The sequence below is a fragment of the Rhea pennata genome, chromosome 4, assembly GCF_028389875.1.
Source record: "Rhea pennata isolate bPtePen1 chromosome 4, bPtePen1.pri, whole genome shotgun sequence".
In the NCBI taxonomy this organism is placed as follows: domain Eukaryota; kingdom Metazoa; phylum Chordata; class Aves; order Rheiformes; family Rheidae; genus Rhea; species Rhea pennata.
The window spans coordinates 72,977,300-72,997,340 of record NC_084666.1 but is presented as its reverse complement, the minus strand read 5'-3'; the positions used below and the strand labels follow the sequence as shown (position 1 = coordinate 72,997,340).

Genomic DNA, 20,041 nt, shown 5'->3' with positions numbered 1-20,041 from the left:
TGATCCACCTATTTTTGCTCTTTTGTCCCCTGCTAATGTCACATGCACAGAATCTCATCTTCTGGATGATTGCTTGCATTCTTCTTTAAGATGCCATTTAGAAAAAATGAGCAGTTGATTTATATGGCACCTTGCGAATATTGTTAATGTTTTTTCAATAGTACACAAATCGTTTATTTTGTTCAGTCTCTACTTTTTATTCATGTGCTTCACTTCCCACCAATTTTGACAAACTTTTCATGTGCTTTCGTGCTTGATAAACTGTTGTTGAATCTATTCTATTCACCCTTATGTTCAGCTGCAAGACTTTTCACTACTCTACACATTTCTAAAACTCTTAGCATATCTGCTGTAAGTTCTCTGAAAATTTTCAGTCAAGAGTCTGTGATGTGGTTCATCCTTTTCATCAGTCTGTCATGGCAATTTTGTTTCTGATAGCTAATAAATAGCATTCAGCCTCAAGGAAATTAGTGGTGGCTCTGTGCCTGGAAAAGTGCAACTGCAGTCAACTGCTAGAAACTTTTTTGAAAGTACATCTATTTGCTAAAAATCAGAAGGCAAGTATTTTAAAAATGAACTAATGATTCTGGGAGCCACTGCTTTTGGTCCCAACTTGAATTTTTTTAATAGTTGAAAAAAAAGTATTTGTTGTTTAGTGGGATAAAAGGATCTTTGTAGAATTTCTGAGATTCTACATGGACTCTCGAAGTCTGCAACCGAACACTCAAATGTTACTGGACTATCCACAGCCTTTGCTCCTCAGTAATGTAAGACACTCTTATTTTGTCCTCTTTTTCATTTAACTTCATTGTAAACTTACAGTTTGTCCATTCTGGGTCTGTAATCAGACTGTAAGTCTGATTTGCACTGCCCCTTCCAAGTCCATCTGCATAGAAACAGATTCTGTTTTACTGTTCTGAGTTTGTGTTGTTTTCTGTTAAGGCCTCTGGGTTCTTCCATATTTGCTTCCGTTTTTGGAGGAAATTACTAGCTTATCTGTTTGAGACAACTTGTAATGTTCAAGCATTAAGGAGAAAAAGGGAGTGATTCTGTTCTCATTCTATTCTCCATGTCTCAGTAAGCAGTTCCTGAATGTAAAGCTCTCACAACCTTGAAAATGGAATTTTAAAAGAAGCCCTAGACCAAAACTGGCATTTTGCTTCTCAGATACCCCCTACTGCCTTAGGAATTTCTATAGCTAGGATCTGGGGCCTGAACTGACACCTTCACAGGAGAACAGAAGTTTATAGAGCTATTCGCAGGTCCTCTGTGCTGCAAGAATGTTGTGCTGCTAACAGCCTAGGAGAGACAGATTTGTATATGTGGGAGATTCAGCATGTACTGGACAAAGTTCAGCATATACTGGACAAAGTTAAATCACAAAAACATTGTACCTTTCAGGCACTCCTACAGAAACAAGAATTTTCAGTTTCCTTATAGCCAGAATCTGGATAGAGGTAGGACTCAGCTCCTGGCATCATCGCAGGCAACTTGGAAGCTCTGAGAACAGAGGGGCAAGGATGGGCTGGAAGAAACTGGGCCCAGAGCTCTGCAGACTGCAAAAGAGACCTGCTGCAGTTCGGACAGGCTCTGTTCCATTCTTTCGAAAGGCAGGTTAAGAGGGCACAGATGTTGAAAGCTGGTATTGCCATTTACTCACTGATATTAACAAAAAAAAAAAAAAAAAAAAAAAAAATCTGCTCCTGCATGTTATTCTGTTATAACGAACCCTGAGGCTCCATTATCATGAATCCAACATGAAGCTTTCTGTCTCTGCAGATTAGTTTAAAAACATTTAAAAACAGTGAAACATTTCAACATTTTTGCCTTAGCCTCAGAAGCAAAGTTCAATTAGTCAAACCTAAGCCTGTGTACTTTTCTGTCTCAAAAAATCAATTGTTTTTAACAGCTGAAAGCTTTTCAAGTAACATTCAAACAGATGACATTTATGAAGTGATCTTTGGTTTGTAGTTCCCAGGTCCAGTACTCACTCAAACGTGAATCAAATTCCCACTGGTATTACCAAAACATAATGATCTCTTAGAAGAGAATTTGACTTGCAGCACAAACAAAAAGTTATCTGTTGGCTGCCATTTCCTTCATCTGTTTTCCTTTACCTCCATTTGTTATAGTATAAAATGTAATATTGGAAAACTGGAATTCCTATTGCCAAAGAAGCAAAGAAGTGACTCAAAAATAGTACAAAACCAAGGAAATGTTTCTGTGTTTATTTTTCAGAGTAGTACTTGCAAACTTTGGCTAAGATTGTTAAGTGACAAGTGATTTTGGGTGCCTAATTTGACTGCCTTCAGGAAGGCCTGATTTTAAACAAGAGGTTCCTCAGTACATTCCAAGAATAAGAAAAATTTCATCAGGGACCAAAAAATGTGATTAAGCCTACCAAAAATATGTATGGTTCAGGTAGTTCTCTTACATAACTAATAAGAGAATTAGTCCAGATATTTTCACTGGAGAAATTAAAAAGGCTAAGCAAAACCAAACCCAACTCAGTTAAAAAGAGGCGCTGGATGCATCTGTTGCTTTGCAAAGCCTGAACAGCTAGTTTTAAAAATTTTAAATGCTAATGCAAGATTAGTCTCAAGTCATGAAAATAAATATTAACAAACTCTTTGCACAGGAAGATTTTAGGGTTGTCTTTTTTGATGAGTTAGCCATTCATCTAAACTGCCTTCCCCAACCCCATGCTAAAAGTCCTTGACATTTGTTTTCAGTTCAAATGGCTTCTATTTCATCCCATGTGTAGTTCAGTATTGCCAGTCAAAAGTATTCATAATCTGCAGATCTCAAAAATGATTCATGAAATTGAATTATAAAAACTAATTTAGAATTAACCTTATCCAGCTTCTGGGTTTTTAAGGGCACTTGGCTTTCTGACTTCTCTCCATGACCACAAGGACTGCAAATAAGAAGTGGAAACATAGATTCCTCTTGCCTAGTTTCAAGTAGATGCACCTGAGTTACTCTGACTGCAAGGAGATCCAAGACCGCCTTTCAAGTCAGTGTAGGTCTAGTCAATGTAGCCATGGAGTTAGCAACACAGGTCTTCTAACCAAAAGTAGGTGCTGATTTAGGAGATGAACTCTGCCTAAGAGCTCACTACTATATTGATTAAATCTACACTAACCGCAGAAGGTGTCTAGACAACCATCTTAGATGTTTGTGTTGTATGCACCTACAGGTCAATCCAACCTGTGATGTTGAAAAATTACTATTTAAAGCACTAGTTTAACCATGTGATTCTAGAAACTCAGGCTTTAAGAAATATACCAAAAATACCACAGTTTGAGTAAAATCTTAATGGCTGGTAACATTTGCACCTTTCTGCCTCTCTCTGCAAAATGACTGTGCACCTTGCAGGAGTAGGGTGAACCCCTGTCCCTGTGCATACGTAAGTAGTCAAACTGGCTGATGTGTATATTGTATCTGCCTTCTGTCTCTTAGTAAGTATCTTCCATGTCAGGGTTGCCTGAGTCTGCCAGACTCCTGGTTCCCTGGGGAGGGAAGTTAAAAGCTCTGCAAACTGTGTTGAACCATATATTTCAGAGTCCCTACTTGCAGAGTGGAGACCCTAGTCCTGAGCCAAGACCAACGACTCAGCTCCTAATATAAGAACAGGGAGCCTGGAAACATTGAGAATCTAACACTAACGGGAGTCCAGTCCTCCGGTATCCTGCTGCAGTCAGCTGCCGTAGCCTCATTGGTCTCAGGACGGTCAAGTTTTTTGGGATTCCCAGCTTCATCTCAGGGAGCTGGATGTTTGTAATGGCCGTTCATCCCAGAACATTGATGTTCTTGGTTCATTTGACTGGTTGCCCCTCAGCTAGAAATCGTACAAGCCCTGGGCCCGTTTCCCTGCAGGGTGTTAATCCCAGGTTCTGTAAGAAAGCTAAATGCTGATGTGCCACAAGTTTATTGGAACTGTGAGTTTCAGGTGAAACATTTTGGATTCAACTGATCGGCATTTTATGTGAAAAACGTGCAATAAATTATTCTGATCAGGTCTACTTTATGTGATAGTTCTTGCTTGACCAGGAATGTCACCCACCCATTTGTGCTCCTACTAAAGTCAATAGTAAAACTTGTAACAGGAGGCTGAGTCAGGCCAACACTAAATCCTTGGAAATTACCCTTCCAAATGTCCCTGGGAAAAATGTTCTGTGTCTTGAAACCAGAGCTGTTTGAAAAAGAGCAAACATTTAAAATGTTCAAACCTTTCAAATGACAAATATCTTTTAACCTGCTAACCCTGACCTATGTCCAATAAAAATTCAAAACAAATTAACAACACTAGTATCCTAGAACTAGTATTCAACGATGACCTACACAGACAAATGCCCATTTTTCAGGCTAGGAATGACAGTCCAGCTACTGTATCTGACCTGTGACGACCTCTCAGATACCAAGACTGACTGTTTTTCTAAAGACTTAACCTCTTAACAATGGTTATTATTTTCATTTTCAGACTTTTAAGAATGTGCTGATTAGATTGTACTAGTCACGGAAAACTCTTAGACATACAAGCACACACCCACCTTTTGTCTTATGTTGTAAATGCATATCTGAGCGTAGAATTGATCCTGCTACCTATAAGGAACAATCCTAAATCTAAACCCTGAAAGGACTGAAATAGTCACCCAAAAGGTGACTAACACAAGGCCTGTATTATTCCTGTTAACACAAAATTAAGTAAAATTTCTGATCCAACAGGCCCTATTTTGTGTTATACTGACAATTCAATTAAATGGAGTGAATCTCAACTAATGAAGCATGGATCACATCTACAAAACTCAACTGTTTTGGTAGGCATATGATTTCTTGCAGTGGCAAGATGTGAATTAAAAGATGCCCTGTAAGCACAGCTTCCATTAAAAAATGTGACTATGTAAACCCAGTATAAAATCATGTGAACAAAAAGATACCAAACTGTTACCAAGTTTGTCTCTAAAATTAATGTACTGCCTCAATGGAAATTCAATAATGATCTTTTCTTCTTCAAGACCTACAAACACAGATATTCTGATGAAATATTTGTAGTTGCCATAGTCTTAGAACAACAAATGGAGAAGCCTTGGTTGTAACCTTTGCTGTTTTTGTATTTTTATCAGTTTTCATGGCATTTATTCATGAAACTTGGAACTAAATTTTCTGTTGTTGTCAAAAAAGCCACACAATGATTGTACTCTGTGGTAACAAACAAAACTCCATAGACATGGTCTTAAGTCATTTTATCTTGCTGCCCATGAAAAGAAAACCTCATGATCAATTTCATCATTAAATTCAACATAGAACAATGCAATATTTGAACCTAAAAATTCTTGTTTGGAGAAGCTGAAATTTAAAGTACAATGACTAGGTTTCCCAAATAATTTCTATGCAGTTCATTATTTTTACTGTTTTCTTCCAAAGAAAAATAAGCTTATTTTATTTGGTTCCTGCTTTCCATGAAAGGTATTATCAGTAGGCAACCTATCCACTTCTGCTTATGAAAGGAAAAGCAAGTACTCACTCCCTCCATTTGGGACATAACTACTCCAAAAGGATAGATTAAAACGAGAGCCAGAGGCTCCTCTCTGTTGGGTACGGATATCATCTAAGTAGCCATCTGAGAACTCAGTAAGGTTCTCAGGACCTTAGTATAGTGTTTTGAAATATATTCAGTGCTGGCCTAATTCTGGCTGTGCTCAAATCAATGCTAAAACTCTATTGACTTCACTAGAAACAGTTAGATAAAACTGCTTTTGAAAAGTATTCCTCCTATTTACCCCAGCTGGAGGCACAGAACTGGTTAGCTCAAAAAGGAAGATGAGAATACTGCTGAGACAGCAATAATCAAGCTTTCTAGGAGTAAAGTGACAGCTAAAACCAGAGGTTTATTCATGTCAGGTCAAAATTACATTCTTTATCCTGCCATGAGGTCTGTGCAGGCAAGCCTCTATATCAGTGAAACTTCAAAGACAGGAGTTACAAATGTGCTTAATTGTGTGCCAAAGCATAGCCCCATTGAAATCAGCAACAAATCAAGGTTAAGCCCCAGTAGAGATGCTGGTTAGCACAGCTGTCTCGGCAACAGTTGATTTTACACAGGTGATTACAGTTACAAATGGGACACTGTTCTTCAAGAAGAAGACTCTTTATTTGGCCTTGGTTTTGGAAGTTAGGGGTTTAGTTTACTAAAGGGCCAAAAAATGTAATACCTTGATTTTTGGTAAGGATTTTAGACACTTCACAATATTTTAAGTCAGCCCACACCAGAATACACAACTATTTTTAATCTGATTAGCAGAAGAGTAGAATATGCCCAAATCACACAGCAAAGAAGTATATACGAGTTTAATTACCTCCTGCATGTGAGGCTAAGCAGTAATTAGACGTGGCAGCTCAAGACCGGTCCAGATGGAACACAGATAATAGATGAAGAGGTTGTGGCAAGAGTTGTGGGAAAAGTACAGCCTGGGAGAATCTCTGGTAAAAAAGCACGAAGAAAGGTACAACCAAGGACAATAAAAAGCAGGTCTGTCTCAGGTTATATTGAGATTATTCTAAAACAGATTGTCAAACCCACTCCTTTCACAAAAGAGAGCTCTTGCCACTACCATGTCTCCTGAAGTAAACAGATACGAGCATTTCGTTATAGTTTTGACTAATGTGCAGGCAGGAAGACGATTCAAATTTGTCAGTCAGGAGAACGATGCCACCTACTGTTGGCAAAATTCTGTTGCACTTGAGAACCCGTGGACTTTAGCGGCGAGAAAAAAGGTAATGCTCCTGTGGGCAAAGGATTACTCTTCCAGGACCATAGAGACAGCGTTGCTGCAGACTGTTCCCATTTAGTGGCTAACTCTTCTAGGATGAACAGCTTGTGAGGTCTTTCTGCATACTTTGTTGCATTAGTGCAAGATGCAGAAACATTAGAATGCCTCAGCAACATTTTTTAAAAAAACAGGGTATCAACTGTTTGTGCTATAAAATTCAATGATTCAGAGCAGCCAGTCCATAGTATTAAATTAGGATGAAGGTTTGCCTGTCTTAATTCTACTTCTTTCCCCTATTACATCAAATAGTCAAAGGAATAAGCATAGGAACAAAACTAGAAAGAACATTCTCAACAGACAGGTCGTAAAGATAGAAGCTGGGTCCTATTTTTGGTTTTGTCGCTAACCCCCTGTGACCATTTCTACTTCATTAGATCTTGCTGCGTCTGCTTCCTCTCTTAGCTTTCATGAGCTTTATCTGCTTATAGTGCAAATATTTGTGGTCAGGACTACCTACCAAAAAGTATCTGTACAGCAGCAGTGGAGAAATCTGTTCCTAATGCACCTGAGAAGGACAATATAATCCTTAAGAGGCAGAGCCTTTTATCTTTTCTTCATTTAAGAATTTTGCAGAAATGCTTATTATTTTAAGCAGTAATATTCAGCAAGCATCAGAAGATGATATTAGGGGCCTGACATGTCAGGGAATTATAAAAAGATGGTCTTTCCCTGCAATTTTTTCTTTTCTTACTGGACTGACAGGGCCTTTGGCTTTCTGCTCTATGGTCATGCATGGAGCACTAGCAAACCATAGCAATAACCTGATTGAACAGGGCTGCTTGAAGAAAGGTTTGTAGTGCTTTAGTATAAAAAATATTTCAGGATGGCATGATTGCAGACATTTTTTTGTTAGTGAAAAGATTTAAGTAAATGTAAATATTGCTATTCTATCTGGGTAACACTGTAGCTATAAAGCTATATATACACGTATGTATATACACAGCTACTGACTTTTCACATATTGTTAAATATAGGTTTGCAGACCACATGATCCATAAAACACATGGCTCTTGCCCGTGTATTTCTGTGAATACGCACATCACACACACAGCACACGCAAATATACATCCAGTTAGTTCCTGTCATCACTGTATCTGCTAAAAATACGGCCACTGACAGGCAAGAAAAAACAAATGGATATTTTAAATGGGAGAAATAGAATGATGTGTAGCGAAATTATTATTCAAATCTGTTAATCTCCTCCACTCGTTCATGAAGCAAAAACATTTAACTTCCTCCTGTTTGGAACTGGCATAGGAGAATATACACAACACAAAGTATTTGTCCAACAATTAGCAGAAAAGTTTAGGGAAGTGTCTGATTTTTTTCTTAACTACAAAGAGTAGCAGTTTTATAGTTTTACAGCTAAGCTATCTGAAATTGAACCGTACTAAAACACTGCAGGGAATGACAGTGTGTTGGTTAGAGAAGGAAAAATGGATTCATTACGGACTACTAAGCTCATTTATACAGTTATGGAGGTCTCCTAGGGAAGTTTGCTGTGATCCATTCACCCAGGAAGAGCAGGCATCCCCCAGCCAGAGGATGCCAGTGGTGCAAATATGGGCACTATAAGAAATGAAGTGTTTCCCAAAGAATGAAGGACCCATTGCATTTTTTGAACCTTAGCAAGGTCCAGCCAAATTATACTTCTGGTCCTGATCAAGATTAGAATTTGACACTTTGTTCAAACTTAGGCTAAAGCTTAAGAGAAAGCTACATTTAAAAAATCTTGTAATTACTATTAACTAATGTACAATTCAGATATGCATGCATCCACATTTATGTTTAGAAAAAATCTTATCTGTCCATGCAAAGATCTGATGAGACAGTCAAATTAGCTGTAAATACATTCATCATTTCACAAACGACTTTTGGAAAGTTAGGCTTCTAGGCTGTTTGCAACTTTATTTTACAGTATGTTACTGTAATTGTACTGAGAATACCTCACAATTGTGAAGCACAGTCTCTTTTGTTTACTACCAAAGAAAGCAAGCATCTATTTTCCTAAGGCCTATTGCTGGCCTTTAAATATATATACAGCATTAGAAAGTGCAACATTTTGATAAGATCAGGTCAGAAGTAGTTTACATTAGGTAATCAAAATGAGAGAAACGTTTTTTCTGAATCCTGACGTGACTTTGAATTTCATGTGTAAAACAGATGAATCATCCCTTTACCTAGCTAGGCTTCTGTGCAGATTACTTTGTGAAGCATTAGATACTACTGATAAGGTTAAATTTTTAAAAAAATTGAATGAAATGAACCGAACATGCAGTTAATAGCAAAGCAGTAATGCCAAGAACACTATTCTGAAGATTTAGGAAAAAAAAACACTCAACAGATACTTGCTGGGAAAGCACAGACTGTTCTTAACTCTGTGTAAAGCAGCATTTTCCAGAAAGCAAGAGACCATGATTAAGATGGCAGGGGCAATTTATTTTAGCATTTTCAGACTAGTGACTGCAAACTTCATCTTTATGTAATTCAGTATGCCTCTTTTTCATTTATAGCTGAAGCATCTGTATGTTTAAAATACATCTTTATAGAGATGTTTAGTATTCCAGTTTTCTGTAAAAAAAACAAATCAATCATTTAGCAATCTAATTTTAGGTATGAGGTTGTTTAAAGAAAGATTTTTCTTTTGAAAAATTAATGAGTTGAATAACTGAATGGATAAAATGGTTTCGGGCTTGTTGGACTTAATTATTTTAAATTCCGCTTGTGATTAAATAGTTGCATCTAAATCTGAGTTCAGATTCTAACTTTTTTCACTAGCAGTGACAAAAGTGAGTAGTTTATACTTTTTATTCTTCATAATACTGAAATGTGAATAGGGATACAGATGAGTGAGCTGGATTCTGTTGTAGTTCGCATACTGTCAACCAAATTGCTTCTTCAACTGTGTTGCAAAGATATTTATTACTCTTAGTAGGAGTTAAGCTTAAAAGAACATAGCCAGACTTTCTGATTTTAGGTTGGACTTGCAAGTCTAGCAACTAAAGAAAACCTTATTTTGAACACTGAGGTGTGATTAAAAAAACAGCTGGCAGTACTAAGTGTGAGGCCCATTTATCCCCATCCTGAACAATCACCTTTCAGACACCTGGAATTTTATTTTAGCAGCAGAAGATACAATATCCTTCTTGCATCTCACAGTCTCATAGTCTACTGCTAATCAATAAAGTCCCTGAATGCTTGGCCATCATAAAATAATACTAGTAAATGAACACAAGTGTTTACAAATATGTGACTGTACTTAATTTCTCAGTTGTACTGGTTGTTGGGAAAATAAGTCTCCCTTCAGTTTTATTCAAAATCTCTGCTTAGTTACCTCTCTGTTGGTACCTGGTGTCTCCTAAACTGTCTTATTCCATGCTTTCTCATGCAGCACAATTTTTGGTTCATAGAGAATTTGATTCATTTGCTAATGTAGGCCTAAGCTGTATATCCTTCTTTACATTAAAGAGCATCCTACTCAACAAACTTGACATCAATGAGATGACATTAGAATAACATATTAATAAGTGTAAGTAAGTTTATGTATCAGTAATGTGTCATAATTGCACATTAGAAAAACAATAGTTTCATTAGGGCAAATATGGCAAGACTTTTCCTTGCAATGGGATTTCAACAACACATGGTAAGGAGGGACCCATCTTTAATTGCTATGGCCAAGAGGAGTTACATATCCTAATGCATACCAATCCTCCTATGAATTGTCATAGCTGATCAAAGCCTTTCTACTTCTTATTTACCTTCCCCCTCTTTGGAGGTTGCTATTTTCATATATTTACATTCAATGTATATAAAGTAGTCATCCAGAATGTCTTGCCTCTTCCAAAATTTGTAAAGGTAAAACTTTGTTTAATTTTATTAACAGCCTAAAACCTTTGTTTTCCCCTGACAATACCTTAGATCAAGCTTTTAGAAATTTCAGTTGCTTAACCACTTTTAGAGGTGCAGCTCTAAGAAAGATCCTTCTCAAGGCTTAGCAGGCAAATAAGAGATCTCTCTCTCAGATATCGCAGGGAAATAAGAAATTTCAACTCTAGACTGTACTGATATGGCTAGTTTGCTAAAGAATCCAGAAGTCTTTACTTTGGGAGGATTTCTCTATATGCTGATTAGTATGCTTATGGCTTCAAGCACATACATGCCCTTCTTAAGCAAATTAGAGACAGTCTCTTTTGTACTAAGGAAGTAAGATTCACACTTGAGAAGAGTAAACCATTACATTCTTGGATCTGGATTCTGATTTGGGGTACTAGGTCTTCAGTGTAAGTTTCTGTCACAGGAGAGAGAAAAAGTCAAGGACTCAGCTATGAAATTGCTGTCTAAAGCTAAATCTGATTTCTTAAAGTGTCTTTCTTCCATTCAAAATGTGAGTTTTTTTTCTAGAGCTGCAGTTTTGACTCAAGCTGCTTCTTTATGCTCAGAGTTCTCAGAATGCATGGATGTTACAACAATTTCACTGGCAAAGTTGTCACCTAGTGATTACAATTAATAGTAATTAAATATTGTATTGATAGTTTCTAAAGTCAAATGCTTTATTTGAGATATCATATAACATAGTTACCACTACTACACTAACCAATTATTTAATAACCTACTAGTTCAGAATTCTAACATGACTGAGAAAAGCATCATCATTTAGCTCTTTTACCTTATGGATAAAAGCTGTGTCTTAAAAAGACATACTTCACAAAATCAACTCCGTTTGAGGCTCTGACACACAGCCCTCCAAAATATTTTGGGCCAACTAAACTCCAGCTGTGAGCTAACAAAAGCTAATAAAAAATTGTCAGTATTCTTACTGAATACAATTGAAGAATGATGAGGCTGAAGTGGACTTACGTCTCTGTCGTTGCTGGAGGCAGAATGGCAGCACACGCAGTTTTAAGAACCATCATCCCTGCCTTCTCAACAAATGAGCCAAACAGCAAGGCATATAATATAAAACCATTGCATTGATCAGTACAAATATAGGTATGGTATCATATATTGCTAGTTGTGATGACTCCTAAAAGTGAACGCATTTTTATTGGAATCCAACAATATAAACAAAAGCCAAAAGCTAGCCATACATAAGTATTTCCATAATGCATTGAAGCTCCCCAGTCTCTGACCAAACATACAGATGCTGATGAGAAAAAGCAGAACATCAGAAGTAACTCTATGACAGATTAAAATCCAGAGTAGAATAGCCATTAAGTAAGAAAATTCTTTTAAGCTGTCTCTAACAATCAGTTTGACTGAATTCACATCTATCTGCTTTGGGAATGACGGTGCACATAGGTTGGTAAATACTGCATCACAGTTAGAATATTCCAGCATGCAATACAAAAATTCGTATCTACTATCTGAGTGACAATCTCAAAAAATTATCACAATTAAGTGAATAAGAGACTGATTCTCATTAGTGTTTACACTAATCACAGAATATTTTAGCTGTTGATTAGTTAGTTTAATTAGTGGTTTATTTGGTGCTCTTATTTCAAAATATTTGTGTAATAATTTAGGAAATACTTTTGTCTGGGAAATGTTTTCATTGTTCTAACACAATTCTTTTTTTAATTACAGAATATTTAGAATAAGGAATGTGAAAAGTGCTTTAAGATACTAGGTTACACTGACAAAGCACAGCATTCCAAAAATCATGAATAGCTTTTTCTGGCTAGTAATAGTCACTAGTTAACAAAACAGTATGCAAGCTTTGCAAGTAGGGTATGCAAAGCTTATACGTAAGTACTTTGCTGAATGCAAAAAAGGCTGAAGCAGATGTTTAAATCTCACTGAAGTTCAGTGAAATTTAAGGGCTTTGCTGAACATGGAGAGACTAGAAGTGCTTGAAGGTATGCATGTGAATTTATGTTCAAACTGACCTCTGGAACAGAATGTTAAGTATTAAAAAGTAGGATCTTACGTATAATCAAAAACCACTTACTTGAGAAAACAAATCAGATTTTTTAGGCCGAGCTTGGATATCTAAGTTTAGGAATGAAAATAAATAATCCAGATTTACCTTTCAACACAGTCATAAGATGCCTCATCAGGCCTCTGTAAGTAAATGTGTATTTTGACTTACTGCATTTCTCTTTTCAAATGGCTACTTCCTAATGGTACTTCTTTATGTAGAATTATAAAAATCTATGTATATAAATGAGAAAATAAGAGAATGACAAGTGACAAAATGAAAATTCCCCTCACCTGTATTTTTCCTCCCATGTTCATGAAACGTTCAATGAAATGGATACTAATTTAGGCATATAAAATTATTAAAGGCAGCACCTAACCTTGTAATTTGTTTGCATTGAAGTAAATGGCAATGTTAGTGTACTTCATACACACAAGAAAAAAAGCCCTGTTTAATCTGCTAGAAATAAATGGAAAAAAATCACTACATTTCCTGTCAAATGCAAGCAAATATAAAGACATAACAAGGAACTATAAAAATCATTTTATAAGATATCTACATTTAAGAATCAAATGCAATACTAAATTTTTCTTTCCAAAATGTTGGGAACAGTAAGAATTTGTCCTTAAGGGACTAGTTTTCGTTGAAGATCGATTGCCAGCTTGTAGCTCCATCTGCTGTGCCAAACTGAAATAACAAGAAGTTGATCTTTTCTTTCAATTTTTTTTTAAATTGTATCTCAACCTCCACATAAAATAGAAGATCAAGAATCAGCAATAAATGTAGTTGTTGAAAGCAAACAAAGTGAAGACAAAAGGGCAGAAAACCTGAGCCAGTAAGTAGGATAATGCACAATAAGCAAAGTGGGTTCTGTTTTGAAAAAGGGAGCCTCCACAGACCCTGGGGGGTTCGGCCAACTTTTATTTTTCAATTTGTCATTGTATCTCTGAGAAAATGTTTTCCTTCCATTTTTACATATCTTTTTGCAATATCAAAAATCTTTTATACTGCTTTCATTTAAACTAAAATCACTAGGTTTTACATGGAAAGAAGGAGATTTTCACCTCTTGTCATGTCCAGAAGTAAGCCGTTCCTGTAGGATAAATATTTTCTAACTACTCTTTATGTGAAGATAGAAGAGCAACAGCTTGAACCTTGTTTTTCTGCCTCCCAGTAGAAGGCTGCTTGCATTATAATCTCCAGAGTTGCATGAAAAGAAGTAATTTCAAGGACTAATTTCAGAACTAACCAATTGTTTACTTCAGAAGTGGTTACTACAGAAATTATCATCAAGGAATAGCAAGGCTCAAAGCAAAACATAAAATGTAAGAATTTTTTAACCTCCTAGCTGATTCTTGTGTAGTCTACTGTTGAAGTTATCTTATATGTTTCTAATAAAAAAAAGAAGGTCCACTAATTTGGCAAGTAAACTTTCATACTGAAATATGAGTGGTTTTGGCTTGAGGGCTCTTATTCACAGCCTTGGACCACAGGCTGATAATACAAAACTCAAGAGTACATAGGTTGAACCTAGGTGGTAAAAGAAGTAGTAGCAGTCTACTGCTACTCTGAATGGCAAAGCTCTGTTCTAACCACTAATAAGTATTCTGTCTGTTCCATTATTTCTTTCTGTGTTAATGAATACCTGGTACTATTTGGCAGTTGTTTGGCGACCCTGTATGAATTAATTCTTAGATCTATTTGGATATGTATCTATATACACCTCTCTCTCTCATTCCAGCAACTAAACCACACACTAAGCACAAGTCCTAGCTCAGTTATACCAACTAAGGTGTTCTGCTGGTTAACAAACAGTAGTCTGGGCAGTAGTGTTGTATCTGTCCTGTATGTACATCATATTGTCCATAGCTGCCAGTCCAGAACCTTACACTAAGTCAATATAAATTTCACAAGTATTTGGTGTTTTTTCCCTGCTTTATTTCAAGCATGTAATTCAACTGAGCATATTAGAGAGAGGTTACTCTTCCTAAACACTCTCCCTAAAAAAAGCCTGTTTTTCTCTCCACTGACTAAACAAAGAGACTAGGCTTCTAGGTTAGGTGTTAAAGCTCTCTCTTTTATCTTAACATCTCTCTTCTATTTTGATGTTATTTTGATCATCTATAGAACTTGAGCAGAATCAGAAGGTGATCCAGAAACCCAGGCAAATGCTATTTACTTCAATTTGAAGTGGTATTTTTCCATTTTATATTCTCAAAGGGTAAAAATTTTGAATATATGTGAAAGCAAGTTAGGAATCTGAAACCTATTTTCAGAAGTCACTTAACCATGTAAAAATTTAATTCTTACAGAGTATTCATAAATTTTAGGATCCCAAGTTCTTAAACCATTTCTTAAATAAAGTGTAGGCTCCCAATTACTTCACTGCTTCTGAAAACTTTCATTCAAGTATGTCTTTTCTGACTGTTTTAGTCACAATAATACAATATAAACGAAAAGAGAATCATAGGCCAGGTCTATAGCTACTAGACTGTGATATACAACATATTATAAAAAAATAAATAAACCTATATATTGAAGAACAAATTATAAATAGATGAGTAACACAGAATCATTTATTTGCAATGAATAAAAATTATATTGTTTTTTAAAAACTAAATTACTTACCTACAAAACAGTAAACATATCACAGAACAAACAAGTCTTTCCAGCATAATGTTTTAGGCAAATTCTTAACTAATCATCCCTTTAGAATTTCAAGTTTATGAAACGGCTACATGACAGGTGGACCTGGGACTTCAAAGAAGGGTGTGAAATAGGGATAAGTGCATGCAGCTTGGTGTAAAAACCTAGCAAGTTCAAACATTACATTAAAAAGTCATTTAAATACAAATCGTACTACTACTCTTTGCATTGTCAGGCTTAGAATGTCTGCCTAATGTCTGTCAGGGGCCATCAATGTCACAGTCCAGTGTTCTGTCAGAGAAGACCATCTTATATCACCCATCTTGAACATGTATTTCTATTTATTCTTGTGCCATTATTGTCTTTTTAATAGTTCCCAGATCTTTTGGGGAAAAAAAAAAAAAAAGGTCAGCATGGCCACAACTAGCTATCTCACTACTGTTAACATGCATGCCTCTGGCCAAACACTCAAATTTAAACAAGATATAAAAAAAACACACCCCACTTTAGAAGGGCTTTCTCTCAAAAAACACACCAGAAGCTATGGTAAGAAGTCCCATTAAACTATCATCTGCATTGACTGCAAATATATCAGTTTACGTCATCATATTAATACCCAAACCATGAGTATTCCGTGCCATTAAAATTTTCCAGCATTCCTAACAAATGCCCTTATATCAACATCAGTCTGGGTTCAGATGTGTTGTGGATGGATGAATGTGACCAGCAACATGCCTTGATACCTGGCGGATCACTTCTACTGACGACAATTATGACATGAAGGAACACAGAGAAAAGTTGGTCTTTGTTACCAAAGACTGAAGTGGATAGAATACCATGGTTTCATCTAGAAAAAACAAGGCTCTTTTAACAGAGCACTTAAGTATTTCTCCAGTGAATCAGTCTGAAAATGGTTTTGCTTTCTGGACTTCATTTTACTTTCTCAGTCTTCCCCAGGTGGGGTTGTAAATCAGTTGTCAAAACTGGCATGCTGTTGTATGAAGTCCTAGGGGCAGTTCCCAGAACATCTAATATCAGTACCTGAGAAGGAAGATAAACAGGTTTCAAAACACTTGATCACTGGCCTAAGCCAGATATATATATATTTTTAATTGACACTACCACGGATAAACATAACAAATGGCAAAATCACTTCATTTACCATGCCAAATGTGAGCAGAAGAAGGTACTCTTGAATGTGCTTTCAAACAGAGTGCATTTGAGTCTTAGTCTAAATGTAAATGCTTTACCTTCTGCATATATAGCCATGCTGTCCCTTGGTGGATAGGGCTCCTGTAACTCTAAGCAGTTCTTCCAGGCTAAAACTGCTCTTGTTAAATTCTGAATATGTCTCGATTTTCTTTACTTTCGTTACTCACAAGACCACCTGGGTTGAGGTTTTCACACAAAATTTGCTGTAATGGAAAAATACAGGAATTGAAATACTGTAAATTAAAGTAATTGCCATGGCTTCATAAAAAAATTAAATCTGTTTTGCCACCAATAATTTATGATTATTAAAACTGATTGTTTTAGACTATCTTAAAATATACATTAGAGAAAACAGTACACTTCTGGAGGTAAGGCATTGGTGTTCTTCTCCTTCTATTTTTTTCTCACCTTGATCTGATCAGCACTAACTGTACAATTGCTAAACAACCTCAATTTTATTACTTCTGCTTAAAATAAGCAATGGTGGTTCAGTATTAGTTGATCTTATCTCTTATTTAAGATCTTTCTTTTTCTTTGACACAATGCATTAAAGAAAGAGGTACAGTGAGCCAGTCCTTTTGATACATATGTTGAAAAAATGTATGTTTCAGTTGTGACAGTCTGGGGTTCACGGCTCCCAGAATGACGTGAATAAAAACACTGCAGGACATATAAAAGCTGTAATAATCATATCCTCTCAAAAGCAATACATCAAAGATACCCAATGAATTCACTCATTCTATAACTAGTGAGAATGGCATGACTTGTTTTTTCTTTTAGTTTCACAACTCGTTTGGATATCATCTGCAGGTGTATAAACTCTAAACTTGTTCCTCCCACGTTTCTCTAACTTTGACAAATATTAAAACCAGATGTATTCAGAGTTGCGATGAAGAGAGAAAAATGTGAGCAGTGTGGTTTTAGGTTAGGAGTTTTTAAGAGGCATTAGTTCTTTAACACTTACAGGTATTCAGAAGAAGCAGCTGCATTCACAGAAAGATGTAAACTGCTATTGAACTGGCTAGAAGGCGACAATAGGAAAAGATAGCTTTGTGGCAGCTGGAGTATTCCTCAGTTTGGGTCAAAACTTCAAAAAGTTTTCACAAAAGCAAAGAGAAAAAACAAATCACCCTCTACCATCTGCCCCTGAAAAAAAATGTTCTCTTATTTAAACCATTACAAGATTCATGTCTGCCTTTCTTTAAGCAGCTTTTGCCCATGACAAAAATAAAGCCTACAAGCATGACAAATCTAAAACTAAGCTTCTCTAAGACTGCGAGTGCTTTTATTGCTGTCACAGTCACAAAAGGCTCAAATTAGTGAGGGTGGTAGGAAGATTAGGTATATAGTGTATGTAATAAAAATGGGGGAAAATTACTTGTTCTTTGCTGCAAGACTAGGAGGAACAATTCTTTGATCAGAACAGAGGTCACTATCATAAAAGAAGCTGAACAAATAGCCTCAGACAGGTGATGCTGCATGTGCCAGAAAGAGTAGTATTTTGTAACTATTAAATCTGATTTGGAGCTTGATACTGTAACACAGGGTGATAAAACAATATGGTTGCCTATTAGCAGGAAACTGGACTGGATACCTCAAAAGACCCTTTCCAAGCCTATCAGCTGAGCTGGATAATTGAAGCAATGTATAAGTCTTCCAGCCTGGCATTATAACATAGATGCGTATACAACTGAAAAGAGCGTTAGTTCCCCCCCTGCTTGGCCTAGATCAGCCGCATCGAGCCTTCAGTGTCAAGTCCCTGTGCTGCACTGCACCACGTTGCACCGGAGATGGTCAGAGAGGGCAGCTCCTCACTAACAGCTCGAAGGGTAAAACCCAGTCCTGCAAGGGTCCTTCCTGAATCCAAGCTGGAGAATTTGGTGTGGTTGGACAATCTGCCCCTTTCTTTGCCCAGCCAAACAAATTTAATGCACAATTTGCTTCAAGGAGTCAGTCACCTCTGAGATGAAAACTGTAACGAGTCGGTCACTTTTCCAGTCTTATCACTCAAAAAAAAAAAAAAAAAGAGTATTTTTTTCACATGTACATATCTATATGCACCTATGATTCATACTTTCTGCTTATTGTGATTACAAAAAACAACAAATGCTTGTTTTGTGTATACATCTCACTGTAATCAGTAAATACTGGTGCATTTGACATAAAAGGGCAAAATGATTATCCTCACAGATCTGCCTTCATGTGTCTTGCACTGTTTTGTTTTTGTGATTTTAATGCAGTCAGACCAGGAAGTAGTATTTAGGCAGCCAGAACATTCAATATATTCCTCTTGGATCACATCAAACTGTCATCTACAGGGGTATTTATAAATTTATCATTCAGTTTAGACCTCATACTTGAAGATTAGAGGGTAAGAACTACAGTTAAAGAGCTGAGTGTCTTAGAAATAATGCTGTAACTTAATAGTGGTGCTGTTACCACTAATGTAGTACTTTTATTAAGTACATATTGAAGCATACAAAGAGTTAGGATTTGTTTGGATGTAAGGAACATTAAGATTTGAGGGGGGAAACTGCAGACTTAGATTCATGATCTTTTTTGAGAAGCTTTTTTTTAAGCAATATTTCATTTCAGAGGTGCTACAAACACAGGTGGTGCTTTCTGACGTTATCCAAATAAGAGAAAGACAACAATTAAGATTAAGGAAATGAGGTATGACAAACTCTTTGCAGTCCTGTAAAATGTAAGAGAAAAACATTACTGGCTTGAAAAGACTTGATTTCAAAACATCAGTAGCATGCCAGTGCATTATCACCACAGCCTTTACTATCATGCATTTCTGTGGTTAAAACTACTTTTGTTGTTGACTTCCATCAGATACAAATGGGCAAAAAGCCCATTCCTTTAATGACGAGGTATGAACTACTGGTATCTGTCGAATGCTTTATTTTAATACACGAGTCGCCCTGCCTCATTCTCAGTGAAGGTATGAAAGTCCGGGGGGAGAGGAGGCTGAGGGAGGAAACAGGATACAGTGACACAGCCAGAGGATGTAATTAGTGTATCGTTGAAATAGCACAGCCAACTTGGTGTTTCCTATTTTTTTTTTCATGGAACTCCACCAACTTTTTCTTAAAACTGGGCTGGGGAGTTCGCCTTGGAATCTAAAAGGTCCAGCTAGCGCGGAATGCCGTAAAGTCGTCTGAACCAGGCACATCTGTTATTTCACCGCGGTGTCAAGCTCAGGCTTGAGCCGTCACGTTCAACGCCCAGAAGCCAAACGGCGCCACAGAAAAAGGCGGCGCCTTTCGCGGCCAAGCCTTACCGCTCTCCTGCCATCTAGTTTGTGGAGATTACTCGAGGCGAAGCAACGAGACCACGGCCCGGCCTTCTCGCTCCGGGCCGGGCCGCCTCACGCCTCGCCATCCGCCGCGCCGCGCGACCCCAACGGCCGCTGCGTGACCGTTGCGCG

General features: G+C 36.9%; 1 long non-coding RNA gene across 1 annotated transcript; it reads right to left on the bottom strand.

Moving 5' to 3' along the window:
• Nucleotides 1-15,312: 15,312 nt before the first annotated feature.
• Nucleotides 15,313-20,019, bottom strand: LOC134140183 (uncharacterized). Its single transcript, XR_009958333.1, has 3 exons — nucleotides 19,895-20,019; nucleotides 16,647-16,811; nucleotides 15,313-16,437 (listed from the first exon to the last, which is right to left on the bottom strand). It is a non-coding gene; the product is annotated as an uncharacterized LOC134140183 (long non-coding RNA).
• Between the last annotated feature and the right edge of the window lie 22 nt (nucleotides 20,020-20,041).